The sequence below is a fragment of the Triticum dicoccoides genome, chromosome 3A, assembly GCF_002162155.2.
Source record: "Triticum dicoccoides isolate Atlit2015 ecotype Zavitan chromosome 3A, WEW_v2.0, whole genome shotgun sequence".
Classification (NCBI taxonomy): domain Eukaryota; kingdom Viridiplantae; phylum Streptophyta; class Magnoliopsida; order Poales; family Poaceae; genus Triticum; species Triticum dicoccoides.
Genome location: NC_041384.1, coordinates 548,670,128 through 548,691,058, shown reverse-complemented (window position 1 = coordinate 548,691,058; position 20,931 = coordinate 548,670,128). Strand labels below are relative to the sequence as shown.

Genomic DNA, 20,931 nt, shown 5'->3' with positions numbered 1-20,931 from the left:
GTTCGGGCCCTCTCGAAGGAGGTAAAACCCTATGTCCTGCTTGATTAATATTGATGATATGGGTAGTACAAGAGTAGATCTACCACGAGATCGGAGAGGCTAAACCCTAGAAGCTAACCTATGGTATGATTGTTGTTGTGTATGTTGTCCTACGGACTAAAACCCTCCAGTTTATATAGACACCATAGAGGGTTAGGGTTACACAAAGTCGGTTACAATGGTAGGAGATCCACATATCCGTATCGCCAAGCTTGCCTTCGACGCCAAGGAAAGTCCCTTCCGGACACGGGACGAAGTCTTCAATCTTGTATCTTCATAGTCCGGGAGCCTGGCCGAAGGTATAGTCCGGCTATTCGAACACCCCCTAATCCAGGACTCCCTCAGTAGCCCCTGAACCAGGCTTCAATGACGATGAGTCCGGCGCGCAGATTGTCTTCGGCATTGCAAGGCGGGTTCCTCCTCCAAGTACTTCATAGAAGATTTTGAACACAAAGATAGTGTCCGGCTCTGCAAAATAAGTTTCCACATATTGCCATAGAGAGAATAATATTTACACAAATCTAATCTGCTGACGTATTCCGTAGTGCGACACACCACGGCCAAGCCTTTATCCGAGTCGTTTCATTATCCCACCTCAGCGTATCATGCGAGGCGGTTTCCTTGGCACGTCTTGTTAAAGCAGAGATCGTGTCCCCTTATTCCGGGATTCTCATCAATACGGGCGTGGGTAACCCAACCGCACCATTGATTACGGTGCTTGGAGATAAGCGAGTTTTACCAGGCTGGTGGGGACACGCAGTTGCGTCCACCCATATAAGGGGATAAGGATCCGCCTTTTCACCTACGCCTTCTTCCTTCTTTGCCTATACATTCTCGCGCACTCGAGCTCCAGCGCCCAAGTCCGCACTCCCCACCTTAACCTTCTCCATCCATGTCCGGAGCGGGGAGGGGGGGGGCAAGTGGATGGTCTCCTCCGTCACGGAGGGACACATCAAAAAACTGAGGAAGGCCGGATACTTGTCTAACGACATCGCGTACCGGCATCCCGAAAAGGGGCAGCTCCTCCCCACCCCAAGGCCCCATGAGAGGGTAGTGTTCCTTCCCCACTTCCTCCGTGGACTGGGCTTTCCGATCCACCCATTCGTCCGGGGACTCATGTTTTACTATGGCCTGGATTTCCATGATCTGGCCCCAAACTTCATCCTCAACATCTCGGCGTTTATCGTCGTGTGCGAGGCTTTCCTCTGCATCCGCCCCCATTTCGGCCTTTGGCTCAAGACTTTCAATGTCAAGCCAAAGGTGGTGCGCGGCAACCAGGCGGAGTGCGGAGGCGCCATGGTGGGCAAGATGCCCAACGTCTTATGGCTCGAGGGCTCCTTTGTGGAGACCCTGAAGGGGTGGCAATCGGGGTGGTTTTACATCACCGAGCCGTGCGACCCTGAGTGGGTCGCAGCTCTCGAGTTCCGGTCCGAACCCCAACGCGGCTCATGTCCTGGAAAGAGACGGGCCTGTCGTGGGGCAACAAAGGAGAGGTGACTGGACTACAAACATGCATCCAAACCCTGGTGGACAAGTAGCTCAAGCTTGTCAATGTAGTCCAGGTTATGCTCATCCACCTGATCCTCCCGTGTCAACAACGGGCCTTCAATCTATGGGAGTTCAACCCGGCGCAGCACCGAACTCTGAGCAGGCTCTTCGACACGACATACGAAGATGCATGGAAGGTGCTTTTCAAGGGCACCGAGGCTCCCGCATCCACCACCGAGGATCGCGGATTCAGCGCGCAACGTCATGCTAGCACGGTAAGTAGTTTGTACCTTTTACAGGGTATTAGTTTTCCATAGTTTAACTCAATGTGGGATCTAAGCTCCCTTACCTTTGATAGAGTTGGAAGGCGAAGTCCGGACAGATCGACTGTCCGGCTCCCTTGCCCGAAGATCCAGCTGATGCCCGCTTGGCGAAGCAATTGGTTCCGGCACCCTATGTGGTGCCGGAGAAGAAGGCCACGAAGAAGGCCACAGGGACTCGAAAGAGTGCCCGGCGCCAGGAGGTGTCGGATCCATCATCCGACGGCTCCGAGGCGCATTCCTCCTGTGAAGACGAGGAGGAAGAAGAAGAGACCTCTCCCCCTCTAGCATGAGGAGAGAAGAAAAGGAAGGCCACCCTCACTGGGGAGGCCGGAGGGTCCAAGAAGGGGAGAACCCTTCCCCCGGACTACTCCACCGACGCCGATGACGGCGGAGAAGAGTGGCCGCTCAGGGCCAAGCCCCTGGCGAAATCGTAAGTATCCGGAGACCAAAGTAATTCATAGTATTCCTTTATTGCACAGCTTTCCCTTATGTCGAATATGATTATGCAGCCCACCCAAAGACCGGCTCGATGCATCATCGAGCGGTTCACTGGACTCGTCGGATGTGAATTCGCTTCCGACGGCTTCCTCCCCCCACCCTACGGACGACGCCGAAGTGTTGTCTCAACAGGTTCCAAGCCGGGAGGAGGTGGTCCCGGAGGCGCCGCAAGGCGACCTCCCGGACTCCAGGAGTAAAGGGGGTAAAACCCCCCAGGGCTCCAAGTCCGGCTCTAAGCCGGACACCGCTCCGGAACCTTCAAAGGTTCCAGAGTCCGGCGGGGGACCTCCTTCCAAGAGGAGCAAGTCCACCGTGCCGGTGACCCCCGTCCAACCGGAGGCGCCGGACAATCTGTTGGAGGTGCTCTAAGGCGCCTCCATCGACGAGGAGCACCGCGCCATTATGAGTGCGGTGGTCCAGAAGGTTCAGTCCGCCAAGAGCGGACTGATTGAAGCTTGTACTAGCCTTTTAACAGGATTTGAGGTAAGTTAAAGAATGTGTAAATAATATTACCACATAGACAGTAGCCCCTGATGCTCTGTTTGGCGTTCGGGAAGAAAAGCCGAATAGAGGATCAAATAAAATTCGCAGGAGTCTAACAAAAAGGAGTCAATATGCGTATGTAGGCTTCTCTGCTTGCGTCCGCCACACTGACTGTGGAAGTGGACATGCTGAAGCAGAACCTCGAGCGGTCCGAGCAAGAGCTCGGGCGTGCCAAGAAGCAGCTCGAGGACAATGAAGGTAAGAAATACCTTGCTTAAATATATATAAAAAGGTGCAATTGCAAAAAATGACAGGATTATCTTGGCTATTGTAGGGGCCACGTCAGAGGTGGCGACCCTTAAGCAAGCGCTGCTCGAGGCCGAGAAGAGGGCGGCCACGGAGCGCACCGAGCGGCAGAAGTATGAGGCCCAGGTTGGCAAGGTGCGACAAGAGCTCCAGGTTCTCATGAAAAAACATGAGAGTTTGGAGCTTGACTCAAAGACGCGAGCGTCCGAGCTCACGACGGCTATTGAAAATGCCAAGTTTGCCAAGGCCGAATCCCAGAAGACCCTGCAGGAGTTGGATGAGGTGAAGAAGATAGCGGCGGGTAAGGCATTCTTTATGCAAAGCAAACACATAAACGTGAGTTACTTGTTACTTACCCGAATCCGGAGCTCTCCAGGAGCGTTCGCAGATCTTCCATGGAGTGTATCCGATGCCGCCGCATTCTATCGAGCCGAGGAGGGCAGCTCGACAGAGAAGGTGTTCTGGTCTCAGTATGCTGAGGCCGGACACCCCGTGCCCCTGAGCGGCCAGCTGAAGCAACTGGTCGAGCTTCACAAGGCGGCCGAACAGGCCATGAAGGGCCTCATAGTTCGGCTGTGGCCTGGAGAGGCTCTGCCTGGGAGCTATTTCGGGCTGGTGCGGCGGCTGGTGGAGGCCTGTCCAAGGCTCGAAGTCATCAAGTGCTCCGTCTGCATTTAAGGTGCCCGTAGGGCCCTTGCCCGTGCTAAGATGCACTGGGCAAGCTGGATGCTGAGAAGCTTGTGAAGGACGGGCCACCACCGGGGAAAGAGCATCGCAAGCCCGAGAATTACTATAAGGATGTTCTGAAGGGTGCCTGCCTTGTGGCGGATGAATGTTCCAAGGATGTATTTTTTGAGTAAAACTCGCTCATTTTGTCCTGTGCGCTGAAAACTTGTTCATATGCGCTGAGCAATGCTGTTGGAATTTAAAATATTACCTTCTATGTGGCTGTTTATCAATTCTGAGAGATGGCGGGTCGTCGGCTTCTGCCCCCGTGCCGCTAGTGCTGGGGTGTTCGGGGATAAACCTGAGCGCTCTTTTTCCCATGTTTGGGTCCTTCGAGGGAGGTGCTCAGCCCAACGAACAAGGCAATCGGACTATAATGCATGAACACTCTCACTTAGCCATAGAATTCTATAATTTTAAATTTCGGCGAAGCCCCTGGTATTTGGAAGACCGAGTTCGAGGCGCTATCCACGCCTTGGCCGGACAGAGCCGACTCCTCGCTCTAAGCGGCATAAGTCTTTAGGGAGTCGAAAAACCTCTCGAACAGCGACCAGCTCTCGCTTCATCATGACAGTCAGTTTTAGCTTTCTCCACTGAGGTGCTCGACCTAGCTCAACTGGGGCACAATCGCAGTGGTTCTCCTAGTGCTACCTTAGCCGATATAGCGGAACGTAAGGCACCAAAACATAGGAGCCAGGCAAACCCAACTATTGACCCAAGACATGATTCGGAGCCGATGCATATAATGCTATAAGTTCGGGGTGCCGCACTTGTTAAAGCGTTCGGACTTCTCACACCATATTGAGGGGTACTAAAGCCCCTGGCGTATTTTGGTCGTACCAACGTGTACGGGTGCAACATGTCGTTAAGGAACATATATATATAGAAAAAAAAGAGTAATGCAAAAATAGACAAAAGCTATGCATTGTTTATTAAAAAGGGCTGCGATCAAAGCAGAACGATACAAATAATGCGATAAGCAAAAGGTTGGACTATTTAACATGTCTGCTCCAGGGGCAGGCTGTGGAATGATATGCAAAACAGGTATACTGCTCGTGATAGAGACCACCTGGGAGTTCCGTAATGCGGTGTGGCTTGTCTGCTTCCCTGGTTATTGCATCGTTTGTGCGGCAATTGAACTGCCGAACAGGCCTTCCGAAGAATGGAGTCCTGAAAGTAAGAGAAAATTAAAAAAATCGGCAGCCCCTGGTGCGGTTTAAGCTGTATTTCGGGCGTGCTGTGATGGTGCCCCTCCCCCTGTACCCATGGTATTTCTAGAGCGTAGTTATGTACGCGAAGCACTGGCGTCGCCTTTTTGCGAGGGCTGGGGTTGGGGCCGCATTACTACGCCTGCTCGGATCGTGCCAGGCGGTCTTGTTGTAGGTTACTCCGGGCGCACTTGACGGTGTCCGGTCGTTTAATGGCCGGACTGGAGAACTGCCTGGAGAGGCTGCTTTGTACTTCCGCTGCAAGGGCCGCCGTGTGCTCCTCCGTTCGGAGGGAGCATTTGGTGTTTCCATTGACCGTAATTACTCGTTGAGGTCCTGGCATTTTGAGCTTAAGGTATGCGTAGTGTGGTACCGCGTTGAAGTTGGCGAATGCGGTTCGCCCGAGCAGTGCGTGATAGCCACTGCAGAATGGGACTATGTCGAAGATTAACTCCTCGCTTCGGAAATTATCCGGAGATCCGAAGACCACTTCAAGTGTGAGTGAGCCTGTACAGCTGGCCTCTACACCTGGTATTACGCCTTTAAAGGTCATTTTGGTGGGCTTAATCCTCGTGGGATCTATGCCCATTTTCCACACTGTATCCTGGTAAAGCAGGTTCAGGCTGCTGCCGCCGTCCATAAGGACTCTAGTGAGATGAAATCCGTCAATAATTGGGTCTAGAACCAATGCGGTAAATCTGCCATGACGGATGCTAGTGGGATGGTCCCTTCGATCAAAGGTGATCGGGTAGGAGGACCATGGGTTGAACTTTGGGGCGACTGGCTCTACCGCATATACGTCCCTTAACGCGCGCTTCCGCTCCCTTTTGGGGACGTGGGTTGCGTATATCATGTTCACCGTCCGCACTTGTGGGGGAAAACCCTTCTGTCCACTGTTGTTCGGCGGCCGGGGCTCCTCGTCGTCATCTCTATGCAGCCCCTTCTCTTCATTTTCGGCATTTAACTTGCCTGCCTGCTTGAACACCCAACAATCCCCGTTGGTGTGATTGGCCGGCTTTTCGAGGGTGCCATGTATCTGGCACAAGCGGTCGAGTATTCGATCCAAACTGGACGTATCCTCAGCATTGTCGCCGTTAATGCGGCGCTTCTGCTTGTTGCGACGCGACCTGCCACTACTGTCCCTGGTATCCGAATTACCAGGGTTCTTGGTCATGTTGTTGCTACGAGCAAGCCAACTGTCTTCTCCCGCGCAAAAGCAGGTCATGAGTGTCGTGAGTGCTGCCATAGATTTCGGCTTTTCCTGTCCAAGGTGCCGGGCAAGCCACTCGTCACGGATATTGTGCTTGAAGGCTGCTAGGGCTTCAGCGTTCGGACAGTCGACTATTTGATTTTTCTTTGTTAGGAACCGTGTCCAGAATTGCCTGGCCGATTCCTCTGGCTGCTGAATTACGTGACTTAGATCATCGACGTCTGGGGGTCGCACATAAGTGCCCTGAAAATTGTCGAGGAATGCAGCTTCCAGGTCCTCCCTACAACTGATTGATCCTGTTGGCAAGCTGTTAAGCCAATGCCGAGCTGGTCCTTTAAACTTGAGTGGGAGGTATTTGATGGCGTGGAAATCATCGCCGCGGGCCATGTGGATATGAAGGAGATAATCCTCGATCCATACCGAAGGATCTGTTGTGCCATCATATGATTCGATGTTTACAGGTTTGAAACCCTCGGGGATTTGATGATCCATTATTTCGTCTGTGAAGCATAGTGGCTGTGCGGCGCCTTTGTACTGGGCTATATCACGACGTAGCTCCAATGAGCTTTGTCTACTGTGTTCGGCCCTGCCAAATTTGTGGCCGGCGTGACGGTTACCGTCTCGAGTCGTGGGGCGCCCACGCGATCCGTAGATCGATCTTGTTTGCCTTGCCTTGTCCTCCAACATATCTCGCAGGTCCGGCGCATTTTCCCGTGCCTTGGTATGGGGTGCGGCTTGAGTGGAGGGCCGAGAGGCCTCTCTGTCGTGGCCACGAGGTGGCCGATCGGCCGTATCGAGTGCGGGTGATGTAGGTTTAAGTGCTTCCTCCTCTAATCGGGGTAGCAACCTGCGCTTTGGGTAGCTCTTGGGGGGGGGGGGGCGTTCGAGTTTATGCTCTTCGGCCGCAAGGACTTCAGTCCATCTGTCGACTAGCAAATCTTGATCAGCTCTAAGCGGTTGTTGTTTTTTCTTGAGGCTTCTTGCCGTGGCCATAAGCCTGCGTTGAAAATGCTCTTGCTCGACAGGATCCTCTGGCACGACGAATTCGTCGTCGTCAAGGCTTGCCTCGTCTTCGGAGGGAGGCATATAATTATCGTCCTCGACCTCTCTGTCTGCCGCTCTCTCATGAGGGCTGGTTTCTCCATCCTCCTGTGCTAAATCTTGCTGGAGGGGGTTCTCTTCGGCACTTTCCGGAGTATTATTAGCTCCCGTGCTGGAATTACCGTATTTGTTTTGGCGAGATTTTGAGCGGCGCCGCTGACGCCGGCACTTAGGCTGTTTCCTGGAGGGGTCATCCTCCACTGTTCCATCGCCATCTCCTTCTTTTAGCGTGTCCACCATGTATATGTCATATGACGAGGTGGCTTTCCAGGGCCTAATAGGCGCTGGTTCTTCATCGTCTCCTTCATCGGCGTCCATACCGTCAATGTCTTCGGAGTCGAAGTCAAGCATGTCGGTTAAATCGTCGACAGTGGCTACAAAGTGGGTGGTGGGTGGGCTTTGAATTTCTTCGTCGTCCGTACCCCAACCTTGCTGACCGTAGTCCGGCCAGGCCTCTCCTGATAAAGAGAGAGACTTCAGTGTCTTCAGAATATCGCTGAAAGGCGAGTGCTGAAAGATATCCGTGGCAGTAAACTCCATGATCGGCGCCCAATCGGATTCGATCGGCAGGGGTGCGGAGGGTTCGGAGTCCGTAGAGGAGTCTGGCTCCTTGGAGTCACAAGTCTCGCGGAGTGCGGGGCTGGTGTTCGGCTCGATCGCCGTTGGGATCGCAGCCCCCGAGGCGGCGTCCAACCACCCATCCTCGATCGGCGCAGTTGGCTCTGAATTAAGGGTCGAAGCCGATGCGGGTGCAGCCTCCAGGGCACTGTTCGGCGGCAGAGCTAGATCATGCTCGTCGTGACAGTGCGGCGCGCTAGGCAGTGGATCGAATCCGTCGAAGATCAAGTCCCCGCGGATGTCAGCCGTGTAGTTTAAGCTTCCAAATCTGACCTGACGGCCAGGGGCATAGCTTTCGATATGCTCCAGATGGCCTCACTTGGCCCGCAGTGCGAAGCCGCCGAAGACGAAGATTTGTCCGGGGAGGAAGGTCTCACCCTGGACTGCATCGCTATTGATGATCGTAGGAGCCATCAAGCCTAACAGCGATGACACAGAGGAACTCTCAATGAAAGCACCAATGTCGGTGTCAAAACCGGCGGATCTCGGGTAGGGGGTCCCGAACTGTGCGTCTAGGCCGGATGGTAACAGGAGGCAAGGGACACGAAGTTTTACCCAGGTTCGGGGCCTCTCGATGGAGGTAAAACCCTACGTCCTGCTTGATTAATATTGATGATATGGGTAGTACAAGAGTAGATCTACCACGAGACCGGAGAGGCTAAACCCTAGAAGCTAGCCTATGGTATGATTGTTGTTGTGTATGTTGTCCTACAGACTAAAACCCTCCAGTTTATATAGACACCGGAGAGGGTTAGGGTTACACAAAGTCGGTTACGATGGTAGGAGATCCACATATCCGTATTGCCAAGCTTGCCTTCCACGTCAAGGAAAGTCCCTTCCGGACACGGGACGAAGTCTTCAATCTTGTATCTTCATAGTCCGAGAGCCCGGCCGAAGGTATAGTCCGGCTATCCGAACACCCCCTAATCCAGGACTCCCTCAAACATCTTTAAAAGAGATGCACATCCATACCTCTTTTACAAACATACAACAGCAATGAACACTTAGGTTCTTAGGTTCATATCGTTTCATATATCAAGACAACATTAACCCGTAGAATAGATTTTTAAACAAAATCCATTTATGTTCAAAGGCTATAACTAACATCACCGCAGCAGAAGATTGAAGATAACAACAAGCCTCCCATCACGCTCTTTGAAAGTTATCAGCACCAAGCTGTTTACTTCAATAGACGATGCTTGGAGAAAATCACTGAAACCTTCATGTTTGAACACCATTCTACTACCCAAGCCAATGAAGTAGGAGCAAGGAGTGCTCACATATACATCATCATCACCAGATTCCAAAGTAACTTCAAGGGTTAAAACGCCAGTCCTAGGAAAAGTCACAAACTCCTTCAAACTCCTCACAACAATATCAGGAATAACCTGACAAAAACATCAAGCTATCAGAAAATAGAACAAAAATTTAAAACTATAAATAGAAGAGATAATAAAAATAAATAAATAAACAGAAACAAAGAAAAAACAGTGGAACAAAATCTGACCATATGATAACCATTAACATTCATGGAATCAATCATGTGAACAAAAGGACAACACGGTATGTAGACATCATCAAAGAGTTGACACCTCATGAAATACATCTGCTGATAATTAAGAAAAACACCACGGGTGTAATAACAACTCCCAATAAGTTCCATCTCGGAGTCGCTCAAACCATCAAGAGCTACAAAATATAATTACACAGTCTCAAGGGAACAGAAAAATCATCATGTGCAATAAAACAAGCTAAAAAGTTCCTTAAAAATAAACCTTACCAACAGAAGGTAAAGGAGACAACGCATCTCCACGACCAACACGATTAAAATCAATACCAATCCATGTTCCATAGTGTTCAAGCCTAATGGTCATTATATCACGAGGACGAACACCATAATCACTGACCAATCGTTCCCAGGAAGGACCATGGAATTTACTCCTCAACCGACCATGACTAAACAAAACACCATACAAATAACCCTCATTGCACTGAAAAGCAAGATCAGTATCTTCGTCACCCCTCCTTATGACTAAAGCCCTGCACTCCTCGATGTAACGAGCAAGATGAGCTCTAACACTGCACGGAACATACTGCAGAACAAATCAAAACAAGGATCATAATCAAAACCTAGACCACATGAGCAGCACCAAAAGAAATAAACGTGTGTGCCAAAAATTGAACAATTATAAATGGTATTCTTACAACACGCCTCCAACAACGCCGATCAAGGACCACACTGAACCCATCTACAGAAGAATCAACAGAAGAACACGGGCCACCAGGCATATGGCAAAAAGGACAAGCCATAACTGCAAGGAACACAATGATTATCAAGAACTAATCACACAAAACTCAGTTGAAACTTGACATCTGATAGTGTTGGTAGTCCCTACCCGTAACTACCCCGTAAATCTCCATATCCCGGAAATATAATGGGAACAAAAAGAGAAACGTTAAAGGGAAACAAGGAACCCACGAAGGCAACCGGTAGGGAACGGCGATCACGCGAACGAGGAAGCGCGGTCGACGCTAAAGAAGGACCGCCGTAAAACCAGGCAACAAGCGCGGCGGCCGGGACAGGGGCCGCTGTAACCACGCGACAAGAGCGGCGGCCGCGACGGACGAAGACGACGGCAAAGAAAGAACAGTGCTCCACGACGGTTCGCCCACACCAGAGAGAAAACATATCTCAAAACAGATCAAAAGATTTTATAAAACATTAAAAGTATAAGGACTAAAGTAAAAAAAAAAAAACAGAAAAGGAAACCAGAAACCGAAAAACACGGGAGACGCCGTACGCGCGACAAGTGTCGCGCGCGGAGCGCCTCGGAAAAGTCTCCCGACCGCTCCGCACGTGACACTTGGCGCGTGCGGAGCGCTCCCCAACTAATCGTTGCGAGGAGCGCTCCTCAATTAGTGATTTCAAGGCTATCACGCCTGCAGTGCAAGAGAGCTGCCTGTGGGCCGTCGGCCTTGTAACGAGGGACCGAGAGTGGCCCAATGTGGGATCGGCCTAGTGGCTATTTAAGTGTGTGGCTGTGTTCTTCTTACAAAAAAAAGGAAGAAGAAAGAAGTGTAAACCTTGGGGTTTAAAAAGAAATGAGAAGCGTGTGCTCTCCTCTCACCTCCGCCGTCTCCTTTCTCAGCTGCTCTCCTCTCCTGACTCCTCTCACCTACCCTCCAGATCGGGTCGTAACAGGGAGTGGCGATGGCTCTGGTGAAGCTGTACGGCATGACCATGTCGTGGAACGTGACGAGGTGCGTGGCGGCCCTGGAGGAGGCCGGCGTCGAGTACGACGTCGTGCCCATCGACTTCGGCGCCGGCGAGCACAAGACCCCCGACCACCTCGCCAGGAACGTACGCATGCTTACCGCCTTCAGTTTGCAATGCCCTCCATATATGCTTCTAGTCTAGTCTCAAAAGGGGTCTCCGGTGCACCTGAAACCCATGCCTGTTTGCTGTCCTTGTATGAAGCCCTGACTAAAATCTCAGAAACGAACACATGAAACATACTATGACCTCAGCGGGGGACCTAATCAATTACTGTAGTTATCAAAACAAGCCGAGTTAATTGCACAAAACCACCACATTTAAGGCATCGTTTGCAGAAAACCACGAGGTCAATAATTTTTTGCAAAAAGCACCGCACATTCAGTAAACTTTTTGCAAAAAGCACTGATCAAGTGATTTAGGTCGTTTAATTACTTTCTGACAAGTGGGACCGAATTGTCGGGAGCTGACTTGGCAAAACATTTACATATACACCCTTAGATCTTAAAACTAAAAGCAATCAACCCCCTCCCCCGTCGTGTGTAGGCTATGGAGGAGAGTCTCACCGCTGCTCGCCGCCGGCCGCTCCCTCAACACCCACGACCAGGGCACCCGCTGCTGCATCGCCCGGCGAGCAACAGCCGCCGCGCTCCTGGCACAAGTGGCCTCGCGAGCCCGAGCCTCTACACGGTGGCCTCGCTCCCTCCAACACTCCCTCTGTTTTGCGGCCTCGCTGGGCGCGTCGTGCCGTCGGCGGCGGAGACTGCTACGGCCGCGGCGGAGGACGCGGCCGGCGTGCACGGCTGTACCGCGACGTGTTGAAGGGCGTGCTCGCGCGCGAGGTCAGGGGCACGTGCTCACCGGATCTCAGGGCGCATGCTCGCGGGGAGGAGGGACGCCGCCTCGTCGGAAGGAAGGGGCGCATGCTCGGGCTGGAGGAGGGAGTACGCCTCGCCGGGGCGCGTGCTCGCGCGGGAGAAGGGTGGCCGCCTCACCGGAGCCGTCAGGCCGTCCTTCTCTTCGCCGGGGCGCGTGCTCGCACGGGAGAAGGGTGGCCGCCTCACCGGGGCCGTCAGGCAGTCCTTCTCTTCGTCGGGGCGCGTGCTCGCGGGACGAGGGTCCTTCTGCACCACGCACACGAGCGGCGGCTGCTCGCCGGCCGACGGCTCCGCTTTCCCGTCCCAGCCGATGGCGTCGGGCCCTGCCCCTCCCAGTTCACGCACACAACCTGTTTGTTGTAATGTGTGTGAGAGTGGAAGAGAGGAGAAGGAAGAAGACTTGGTCAAGACTCACACGTGGCAATATTTTTCAAGTCAGCTCCTGACTAGCGGGCCCCACCTGTCGGAAACGTGATCAAACGCAGCAAAGCACGTGATCAGTGCTTTCTGCAAAAAGTTTAGTAAAAACGCGGTGGCTTTTGCAAAAAATTAGTGACTTCATGGTTTTTTGCAAATGATGCCCTAAATGTGGTGGTTTTTTGCAATTAACTCAAACAAGCCTTTTCTGTAAGGGCCCAGAGTGCCCAACAGACGACTGCTACTAACTACATGAATAATCTAAGCCATTAGGATTTAAGAGCACTACTTTTTTCACCACCACCAATGTTGAGCAAAAGAATTGGGTCTGCACTCTGCAAGTAGCACCAAGCCACCAAGAACCTGATCAACTGTCTCCGCACAAACCATCCATTCTACTATTCGAAATTCAGACTTGGCTTCTAAACATTTATTCGGCCTTTGAGCAGATCTTTCCACACTCTGCTTTATCCAGCCTTATAGTCGCTAAATTTGTTGAATGGCAATTAGTATCTATACATACAATTAGCCTGCTACTGCAGGGTACGTTTAGCAACTTGTTTGTACGAAGACAATGGAAATCTATGCATGTTATCTTATTCACATTGGTTTGACCAACCGATCTTAGTGTTAGAGTAACTGTGGCATTTGATGAATCCTGTTTTTAGAGGTGTGACATCTGATTGACAAAAACCTCACTGTCTTCATATGGTCCTCTGCAGCCCTTTGGTCAGATGCCAGTTCTGCAGGATGGTGACTTCTACGTCTGGGGTATGATGCTAACACTTGGAGATGTGCCTCTTTTCCATCCCTCGTGAATATAAACTTAAAAGGGACAAGATGCTCTGACATTATTGTTGCTTTGCTGTTGATGTTGCTGCCTTATTTCCCAAAAGTGTGTCTAAGCTGGCATTTCCAGTTTTCCACCTTTGTTGAAACGGTGCCTAAGCTGTCCGTATAAGATGACGTGATGCAGAAAAATATCAATTATGTATAATTGTCAGCTGTTATTATATTAGGATCCCCCCTCCCTCCCTTTGCCAGCTCTTGTTTTCCTTATCAATTATGTAGTCACTTTGGCAGCAGGCTCCCATTGTTTCGTCAAAAGGAAAAAAAGGAGTACAGATTTTGGGACTTGGTTGCTATGTGAAACAATGATTCCACTAGGCAAATAATTAAATGTTTTTCTCATTATAGAAACCAAAGTAATCGCAGAGTTCCAAATCATAGGGAAGTACAACGCAACATCATTTCTTGGATAAATGATGACACACAATCTTATTAGAATGAAATGGCATCAACCTATTCTAGTATGCTCAAAACATCAGCTTAACCAGAAAAGAGAAGAAAAATCACATGTCTTAGTTATCCAGGATTCGAGGCAAATGCATATACGTTATGTTTGCTTTAGAACAATTTATGTTAGAACCGCGTTACTACCGTTGCTGATTATCACAACTCTGGTTATGTTTCTTTTTTCTTGTTAGAATCGCATGCTATTTGCAAGTACACATGCCGCAAGAACAAACCGGAGCTGTTGAAGGAGGGCAACCTCAAGGAATCAGCAATGGTAGATGTGTGGCTCGAGGTGGAGGCCCATCAGTACACGGCCACACTGGAGCCCATTATCCTTGAGTGCCTCGTCCGTCCTATGTTCGGGCGAGCCACTGACCAGAAAACTGTCGAGGATAACCTTGTGAAACTGAAGAAGGTGATGGAGGTGTACGAGGCGCGCCTGACCAAGTGCAAGTACCTGGCTGGAGACTTCCTCAGCCTCGCGGACCTTAACCATGTGTCTGCTACCGCATGCCTGGCGGCTACACCCTACGCTTCTTTGTTCGACGCGTATCCGCATGTGAAAGCTTGGTGGTCTGGTCTGATGGCGAGGCCATCCGTCCAGATGATCGCTGCACTGAAGAAGCCGTATTTTCATAATAGTGTCTAGCACAGTTTTCATCGGGATCCACGAAAGAAGCCGGGTTGTCTCTGTGCGATAGCGGAAAACGTCTTGCCTCTCTCGAGGGACGTGATTCACGTTATAAGGAGAGGGGGGACGTGACCCCAACGATCGATACAAGGAGATCAGGACGATCGGTACAGAGAGGGAATCTCAGGAGAGATTACTTGGAGAGGAGATAAGGAGATAGAGATAGTTACAATTGTAATATGTTTAAACTCTAACAACCAAATCTATCTCTATGCCTAACACCTAACACCAGCCGAACACCACCTCCTGGTTGGGATCGTGACATGTATGTAAAGTTGTCTAACACCCTCCCTTAATCACAACTTCATTAAGTTGAGATTATGCTTGAAGTCTTCAAAGCTTCTTGTGGGCAAGGGCTTTGTGAATCCATATGCAAGTTGATCTCTGGAATGCACAAAGATAATGTCAAGTTGTTTCTGAGCAACTCTTTCTCTGACAAAGTGAAAATCAATCTCTATGTGCTTTGTCCTGACATGAAACACCGGATTTGTAGAGAGATATGTAGCACCAAGATTGTCACACCATAAGCAAGGAGCTTGCTTACTTTGTACACCAAGTTCCTTCAACATAGACTGAACCCATATTATTTTAGGTGTAGCATTAGCCAATGCCTTATATTCTGCCTCTGTACTCGACCTGGATACAGTGGCCTATTTACGTGCACACCATGATATCAAATTTGGTCCAAAGAATACTGCAAAGCCACCAGTGGAGCGTCTGTCATCAAGATAGCCTGCCCAATCTGAGTTAGAGAATGCACTGACAAGTGACAAGAGTGAAGGGTGATTTGCTAAACTTCAGTCCCAAGTTCAGAGTATCCTTCACATACCGAACTATACGTTTTGCAGCTGTCAAATGAACATTGGTAGGTGCATGAAGAAACTGACAGACTTTGTTAACAGCAAAAGACAGATCCGGTCTGGTAAGCGTAAGGTACTGAAGAGCTCCTACCAAACTCCTGTATTTCGTGTTGTCCTCTTGATTCAAGGGCTCACCTTCTACAAGAGACAGTTTTTCTGAACTAGACAATGGAGTGGGGGAAGGCTTGCATCCCTGTAACCCAGCCTTCTTAACCAAATCAGTGGCATATTTTTCTTGAGAGAGCAGAAGTCCATCTTTGTGCTTCTTCACCTCAATCCCAAGAAAATAGTGCAAATCACCAAGATCATTTAGAGCAAATTCTGCACTTAGATCCTTAAGAAGTCCTCTGATAGCTTCATCAGATGAGCTGGTTACAATAATATCATCAACATATATGAGAACAAATATGCATGTGTTGGACTTGTTGTAGATGAACAATGATGTGTCAGATTTAGAGGGAACAAAACCAAGTGCTTGCATTTTGTGACAGAGACGAGCATACCATGCCCTTGGAGCCTGTTTCAACCCATATAGTGCCTTATCAAGCTTGCATACATATGAAGGAGCATTCTTACTCCCAAACCCAGGAGGTTGTTTCATGTACACTTCCTCTTCCAGAACACCATGGAGAAACGCGTTCTGAACATCAAGCTATCTGAGAATCCATCCTCTGGAAACAGTAATATATAGGACAAGATGAATGGTGGCAGCCTTTACCACTGGACTAAATGTGTCCTCATAGTCTATACCATATCTCTGTTTAAAACCTTTTGCTACTAGCCTAGCCTTATAACGATCAATAGTTCCATCAACTTTTGTTTTAATCCTGAAAACCCACTTGCAATCAATTAAATTTTTACCTTGCTGTGGGGGAACCAAATGCCATGTTTTGTTTTTCTTCAATGCCATATACTCTTCATTCATGGCTTTCTTCCACCTATCATCACACAATGCTGCGTCAAGGGTGTTAGGTTCATCTGGTTCACCTGTGAAACAAACCATACCATACTTGGATATATGCTTGTAGTTGATAGGTTGAATTTTCCCTTGTTGAAGGCGTGTGCGACGTGGCTGCTGAGCACTCGTATCTGCTGCCACAGAGGATCCCGTAGTTCCCAAATCATTGGTTGGACCAGAAACCAAGAGGGATTCGGCAGCAGTAGCAGCAGCGCCACCCAGCAGCGTCGGATCTTCTGCGGTTGAAACACGAGGCGGGACGCCTGAAGCAGCCACAGAAGATCCCGGAGCTGCCAGATCCACTTGAATTTCCGTGCCGGTCGGATCTGCGCCTGGATCCGCGCGAGTTTCCGCGCCAGGGGCCATGTTAGGGGCTGGATCCGTGCGAGTTTTTGTGCCAGGGGTGGTCGGGCCCGTGTCAGGCCCCGCGCCCTCCCTGGACCGCGTACCTTTACGCCTCTTGTACGTCACCGGTTGGATGGGGTGACGCGCAGCTTCTGGGCCACCTGGGGCCGGCCAAGTGGAGGGCGGCGATTGGCGCGAGCAGGGGAGCCAGCGCAGCCAGCGGACGAGGCCCGCGTGTCGCTCGTGGGACCGGCGCTACGGGAATCGGGGAAGACTGCACGCTCGCCTGCGCCTGCGTTGGGCTGCGATCCCGGAGCAGATCTAATTTGCTGCCCCTGGACGGATCCCGAGGAGGATCTGTCTCCTCTGGTAGGACACATAAAATATGGTCCATCTGAATTTTTTTCAACAACAATTTCTTCATGGATTTCTCCTGTATCATCAACACAAAGCTCATCCAGATCATTAGATGAGTTAGTCAATAATTGATCATCAATATTTTGCCCCCCTTGATCAAAACTAGTGAGATGGGAAGGCAGAAGAAGGATTTCTTTTCGAAGAAGAGCGCCAGCATTGGGGTGAAGATCAGCAAATGGGAATTTGGTTTCATCGAATATGACATCACGTGAGATGTAAACGCGACCAGTGGAGACATCGAGACATTTTACACCTTTATGCTAGGCGCTGTATCCTAGAAAGACACACTGTTTTGATCGAAACATGAGTTTGCGATTGTTGTAGGGACGAAGGTTTGGCCAACATGCACACCCAAAGACTCGAAGAGATTTGTAATCTGGTTTTGTGTGAAGGAGGCGTTCTACCGGAGTTTCATTATTAATGACACGACTGGGTAGCATGTTGATAATGTGAACATCAGTGAGGAATGCTTCATCCCAAAACCTGATCAGAGGCATGGAGGCTCCTACCAAAAGGGCAAGACCTACCTCTATGATGTGTCTATGCTTGCGTTCAGCTGAGCCATTTTGCTGGTGAGCATGTGGGCATGATACTTGGTGAGAGATACCAAGGTTTTGGAAGAAGGAGTTCAACTTTTCGTACTCCCCCCTAGTCTGATTGGACAGCGATGATTTTGCTATCAAACTTGCGTTCAACAAGAGCTTGAAAGTTTTGGAAAACTTGAAACACATCTGATCTTCGTTTGAGAAGATAGATCCAATTGAATTTACTGTAGTCATCAATAAAACTGACATAATACGTGTGTCTACCAATAGAGTGTGGGGCTAGACCCCAAACATCAGAAAAATTAAGTTGGAGAGGTTTGATAGAAACACTAGTAGAAACGGGGTATGGTAATTGATGACTTTTTGCTCGTTGACATGAATCACAAATTGTTTCAACATGACGCTCACCAACAAACGGGAGCTTATTTTTCCTAAGCAACTTTTCAACTAAAGAAAAAAAGGCATGTCCTAAACGATCGTGCCATCGTGTGGACGTAAGCTTGATAGCACCACAAGCTTGTTTATTGAATCTTCTAAACTCTGGAATCAACGGATAGAGGCCTCGAACACATCTACCGCGATAGAGTATTTCCCTCGTTGCCTGATTCTTGATCAAAAAGAAAAAAGGGTGAAACTCGAGAAAAACATGATTATCGATGGCAATGCGATGAACAGAAAGAAGATTTTTATGTGCTAGGGACATGCAAAAAATTTCTAAGGTGTAGTTTACGTCTAGGGGTACGAAATATTGAGTGACCAACATGACATATACTCATACCTTCTCCGCTAGCAGTGTGGATTTGATCCTTGCCACGATATTTTTCCTTCATGGTCACCTTCTCGAGTTCATTGGTGATGTGGTTTGTGGCCCCACTGTCGACGTACCAATTTGTGTCGACGCCGTAGGACCCATCAGCCGCCGCAACAACCTTGTCATCATCCTGGGAATCATCATCATCCTCTTCGTACCTGTACCAGCAATCCCTTGCTGTGTGTCCAGGTTTCCCGCAGATTTGGCATCGTGGAGTGTCGGGGCGCGTCCTGTTGCCGCTGCCACGACCGCGACAGCCACGGCCTCTGCCGCCCGCGCGCTGAGGAGAGGAGCCACGGTCATTGCCGCCGCCGCCACCAGATCGCCCTTTGTTGTGAGGAGGGCCACGTGAACGGGAGCCACCACCCCGCCCACGCGACGCCATGTTGGCTGAAGATTTGAAGCCGTCGCCGCCGGACCCGTGGTAATGAGCCATGCGCTGGTCGAAGTTGGAGAGCATGGCGTAGAGTTCATCGAGTGTGACGGGGGTGACACGAGCATCGAGAGCAGATACCAGAGGCTGGTAATCGGTGTCTAGCCCGTGGATGATGTAGGAGACTAGTTCGTCATCCTGGATGGCCTTGCCCGCCGCGGCTAGTTCATCTGCATATCCGCGCATAGCAGCAAAGTAAGAGGCAACCGAGAGATTACCCTTCTGCGCGTTGATGAGGGAGGTGCAGATGTTGTTGATGCGGCTCGCCGAGTGCGACGAGAACATGGTAGCGAGCGTCGTCCAGAGCGCGCTCGCCGTGGTGACCGTGGTCACCGTCACCAGAACCTCCTTTGTGAGGTTGGCCAGCAGGAAGCTAAGGACCTGCTGGTCCTCCCGGACCCATACAGGGTGGAGAGGGTTGGGTGATGAAGTCTCCTTGCCGTCTTTGGTGGTGATGAGGAGTTTCGCCGGCTCCGGTGTTGTGCCGTCGACGTAGCCGTAGACGCCGGCGCCACGCAGTTGGGGGGTGATCTGTGTTCGCCATAGCACGTAGTTCGTGCGGGACAGCTTCTCCGTGACCTGGCTATTGAGGTTTGAGGAGGAGGCACCGGAGGCGGAGGAGGAAGACATGGCTAGGCTTAGATGGATTCGACAGAAGCTTCAGATGGGAAAAGGAAGGCTCTGACTACCATGTGCGATAGCGGGAAACGTCTTGCCTCTCTCGAGGGACGTGATTCACGTTATAAGGAGAGGGGGGACGCGACCCCAACGATCGATACAAGGAGATCAGGACGATCGGTACAGAGAGGGAATCTCAGGAGAGATTACTTGGAGAGGAGATAAGGAGATAGAGATAGTTACAATTGTAATATGTTTAAACTCTAACAACCAAATCTATCTCTATGCCTAACACCTAACACCAGCCGAACACCACCTCCTGGTTGGGATCGTGACATGTATGTAACATTGTCTAACAGTCACCCGATGTTTGTATGTCTAGACGCGTGTTGTTATAATAATTAGATAACACCCCGTGCGTTGCTGTGAGATTTTTAGCAATAAACTGTGAAATGGAAATGATATGTTGCTAAAAGGTAAAAGGTAAAAGAATCTATTGACATGGAGGGTTTGCTTGTGTTTGATGATGGAGAGGGTTTTTCATGTGTTAGAAAAGATTCAATGTGATGGACTTGCATGCGATTGATGATGTGGAGGCTTGCAATGTGCTAGAATGAAAACCACAACAACAGCGCAAGCGCCCCCACCCCCCAAGGGAATCTTCAGTATGTTCCACATGATATACATCGCAACAATAGTCGTGCATTTTCCCTCCTTGCATTTTGCCATTATCTTGTTAGATCATTCCACCAGCCTCCTAATAGACGGAGCCTGTTCGTCAATGGAATGAATGTTCAGGTAATGCCTCTTGTCTTCACCCTAGGATAAAACATCATGGTAAAATTACGATTCACCGAGTATGTGCAAGATATATTGTCCCTTTCTCTTCTTCATAAAATAATCTATCAACCATACAATCCTACAATTGACATATCTTCACCATCGACCTTCCCACACTTGACATCGAGTAAATGCGCGGCGAAGAGGCTTGACACCATAACAAGGCATGGGCTTTTTTTTGCAATTAACAAGGCATAGCCTCTTTGGCATGAGGTTTGACACCATAGCAAGGCATGAGGTTTGACACCATAACAAGGCACGAGGTTTGGCGTCCAGTTGATGCGCGATGAAGAGAGGTTTGACGTCCAGTTGCTGCGCGATGAAGAGAGGTTCGAGACCATAACAAGGCATGGGCTCTTTGTTGTGTCGACTTGTTGAGGTGGCATAGCAAGGAATGAGCTTGAGGTGGGACGATGTGTGAGGTGTAGATCAGGGCGATGTGCAAGCTCAATGGCCGGACCATGTGGGGGGAGGGGGAGTCTCTGCCCTCTGATAATAAAGTATTAGGGGTATAAAGTGAGACCTACCAAGTATGTGCAAGAAATGTT

At 50.0% G+C, this 20,931-nt stretch overlaps 1 pseudogene; it reads left to right on the top strand.

Moving 5' to 3' along the window:
- The first annotated feature begins 11,143 nt into the window (after positions 1 to 11,143).
- On the top strand, positions 11,144 to 14,514 carry LOC119269093 (annotated as a pseudogene).
- The last annotated feature ends 6,417 nt before the right edge of the window (positions 14,515 to 20,931 follow it).